The following is a 3741-nucleotide window of genomic DNA, read 5'->3' on the forward strand; positions in this document are numbered from 1 at the left end:
GGAGAGCAAGAGGGCGCCAAGGTCCCAGGCCGGGGCCTGCCACCTCTCTACCCCGGCCAGCTCCCACATCCCGGGGACAAGTCGCATAAGCGCACGGACGCTGCAGCATCCCTCCGACTGGCACCGGAGCGGTCTGCCCCCGGCGGGGGCGGGGGAGAGGTACCTGAGACCGGCCCCAGCGGATGTGGTATGCCCCTCCACCCCATCCGACCCTCCCAGGTCGCTCTCTCTGTGAGCACTGGTGGGTGCAAGGCGGCGACGGATGCACTGAGCCAGTGGGCGGGGCCCGCCTCCCACCAGACCAGAGGCGCGGTGACCCGACCCCGGCGACAGGGCCCGTCTCGCGCCCAGGCACCCGACCAGCCCACGCCAACACGTCCCCACTGTGGGGGAGAGCGGGCGAGAATGGGAGCGGGAGCGGCTGAGCGAGCAGGAAGAAGCCACGAGGAGGGTGGCCGGCGAGCGGCACTGGTGGACGGGGAGGACAAGGCCCTCACAGACCCACCGGGCGTGGAGGACCGCCGTACGCCGCCCACATCTGAACTTCCGGAGACGGATGGCCGAGGGGAGAGGCCCTGCGAGCAGAGTCCCAGCGGCGCAACGCCCCCCCCCCCCATGCAGCGAAACCGCAGGGGGGGGGGGCGGCAATTGATCCTCAAGCAACTCCCAGAAAGGTGTAGCCCCAGGAGGAACTCAGGGCCGCAAGTGCGTTCAAAGTGTCCATGATCAATGTGTCCTGCAATTCACATTAATTCTCGCAGCTAGCTGCGTTCTTCATCAACACACGAGCCAAGTGATTTACCACTAAGAGTCGTATCGGTATCTGGGGTGTGAGCGAACTCATATGGGTGCTAAAAACGGCACCAGCTCACCCGTCCGCCCCTGCTGCATGGGAAGAGAGGGGACAAGGCGAGGCAGCTCCACCTCAGGCCAGCCAGCGGGAAACTAAAGGATACATGTGAAATGAAAAAAAAAAAAAAAAAAAAAAAAAAAAAAAAGACAGGGTCGGCAACGGAAAGGCAGGACACATGGGACATGGGACGCCACCAACCCAGCACCCGGCGGCGGCCGGCCAATGGGCGGGCAAGTCGGGCGCTTGGGCTGGGACCCCACGGGCGCCCAGAGGGGGCTCCAGACACGGACCCCCGACCGCCACCTCTGGAAGCGCAGGCAGCCGGAGGGGGCCCGCTGAGTCTGAGGGAGCACCAGGTGGGGGGAAGAACCGGGAAGCCCTCCCACGGACGACCTACGGACTGTAGGGCGATCCCCCCCCCCCCCCCGGTTTTAAACCTCCATGCTGGAACAGGTCAGGTAGGTACCGGACAAGAGCGGGGCGGCCACGAAGGCCCAGACGGCGGGGTGGGTGCGTGAGCCCACCCGTGGCACAGGCACCCCCCGCACGCGACAGAGCCACCCCAGCACCGTCAGAGCGGGAGAGCTGTGGCGGAGGGGCAGCAGGTGCCATGAGGAGAGCGAGCGCGTCCCGGCCACCGCCCGGGAAGAGATCATGTACCGCCCCCGGTGCACACGAGATGAGATTACGGAGCCGGTCCAGAGAGAGGCAGAATGACCTCAGTCCTCCGAGGGCCTTGGCTGGCTTTCGGGCAAGGGAGGTGCAGGCGGTGGCGGCGGAGGCAGCAGTGGCAGAGGCGGAGGCGGAGGCAGGCGCACGGAGGCGAGGACGGAAGCAGAGGAGGGAGGGAGAGAGAGCGAACAGAGGAGGTCCCTGGACAGACCAGACCCGACCCCCCACCGCACTGCTCTGTAACGTCCCCCGCCTTTCCCGAAACGCTCACTTGGCCGACCGGCCGCAGCGCGCGCCAAGAAGGCGACTGGGACCCAGGGACGCGCCTCCTGGTGAGAGGAGGGACTCACATGGGCCTGAGAAAGGACCGGACACCCCCTCGGCCTTCTCCGTTAATGATCCTTCTGCTGGTTCACGGAAACCTCGTTACGACTTTTACTTCCTCTAGATAGTCAAGTTCGACCGTCTTCTCAGCGCTCCGCCATGGCCGTGCGCCTACCCTGGCGGGGCCGATCCAAGGGCCTCACTAAACCATCCAATCGGCAGTAGGGAAGGGCGGTGTGTACAAAGGGCAGGGACTTAACCAACGCAAGCTTATGACCCGCACTTACTGGGAATTCCTCGTTCATTGGGAATAATTGCAATCCCTGATCTCCATCACAAATGAGGTACAATGGGTTACCCACGCCTGCCGGCGTAGGGTAGGCACACACTGAGCCAGTCAGTGTGGCACGCGTGCAGCCCCAGACATCTAAGGGCATCACAGACCTGTTATTGCTCCATCTTGGATGGCTGAATGCCACTTGTCCCTCTAAGGAGTTGGGAGACACAGAGTGCTCGGGGGTAGTGTAACTAGTTAGCATGCCAGCGTCTCGTTCGTTATCGGAATTAACCAAATATATCGCTCCACCAACAAAGAACGGCCATGCACCACCACCCACGGAATCGAGAAAGAGCTACCAATACGTCAATCCTGTCTGTGTCCGGGCTGGGTGAGGTTTCCGTCTTGAGTCAAATTAAGCTGCAGGCTCCACTCCTGGTAGTGCCCTTCCGTCAATTCCGTTAAGTTTCAGCTTTGCAACCATACTCCCCTGGAACCCTAAGACTTTGGTTTCCTGGAAGCTGCTTGACTATCATGGGAATAACACCGCCACATCGCCAGTCTGCCTCTGTTTAGTTATGTACCCCCATTTGTTTTTCTTTTTCTTTCTCTATTTCTCTTTCTTTTTCTTTCATTGGGGGAGGGGATTTTTTTAATTCACATTTTAAATATTATCCCCTTTCCTGATTTGCCCTCTAGAAACCAGCTATTATTTCCCCTCATGCCTCCTGTTCTATGAGGGCAGTTCCTCACTCACCCACTCACTCCTTCCAACCTGCCCATTCTGACAGGTCCCTACACTGGGGCATCAAGCCTTGACAGGACCAAGGGTATTTGCTCCCATTGGTGCCTGAAAAGGATATCCTCTGCTTCATATGCAGATGGAGCCATAGGCTCATCCTTGTGTATTCTTGGGATGGTTGTTTAGTCCATGGAAGATCGAGGGCAGGGGTTTGGTTGGTTGATATTGTTCTTCTTATGGGGTGACAAACCCCTTCAACTACTTCAGTTCTTTCTCTAACTTCTCATTTTGGAACCTTGTTCTCAGTTCAATGCTTGACTGCAAGCATTCTCTCTCCCTTCTTCCCTCCCTCTCTTCTTCCCTCCCTCCCCACACTGCTCTATGTTTCTATGTTTGTGTGTTTGTGTGTCTCTGTGTATTTGTGTGTCTGTCTGTCTGTCTGTGTGCCTGTCTGTATGTCTTTCTAAGTGAATGTCACTTTTCTTTTCTTAGATAAAGTGATGAGATAAGAGTCTTACCCAAGCTATGCAAATACGTCCTTTAGGTTGAGTCCAGAGTATTTTTTCCCTCTGTTCTACTATTTATAGACCTAATACCAGGAGCTTCTAGCCTACATGTAATCCAACCTTCCAAGCTGCCTGATTCAATATGGTTTCTCTTGGCATCTTCATGAGTTGTTCTACTTGGACTCACATTAACTTGGACAATGTGTTACAATCTTCTGGATCCTTCTAATTCTCCAGCTTTTTCTGTTTTCCCCCAGTGAATAGTTTGTTCTCTCAGTACCTGAATCTGTAAAATCATGTCCAGAAAGCTTCCGTAAACACATGCCACACACGACAACTTCTCTTTCTTGCTCTACTTCTCTCTGTC

General features: G+C 56.9%; 1 non-coding gene and 1 pseudogene across 1 annotated transcript; both read right to left on the bottom strand.

Annotated features, from left to right (window-relative positions):
• Positions 1–660: 660 nt before the first annotated feature.
• LOC120099629 (5.8S ribosomal RNA) lies at positions 661–813 on the bottom strand. The gene has a single exon (XR_015633775.1). It is a non-coding gene; the product is annotated as a 5.8S ribosomal RNA (ribosomal RNA).
• Positions 814–1918: 1105 nt separating this feature from the next.
• Positions 1919–2835, bottom strand: LOC148002396 (18S ribosomal RNA; annotated as a pseudogene; the record flags this gene model as incomplete).
• Between the last annotated feature and the right edge of the window lie 906 nt (positions 2836–3741).

The sequence above is a fragment of the Rattus norvegicus genome, chromosome 11 (assembly GCF_021556685.1).
Source record: "Rattus norvegicus strain SHRSP/BbbUtx chromosome 11, alternate assembly SHRSP_T2T, whole genome shotgun sequence".
Taxonomy (NCBI): domain Eukaryota; kingdom Metazoa; phylum Chordata; class Mammalia; order Rodentia; family Muridae; genus Rattus; species Rattus norvegicus.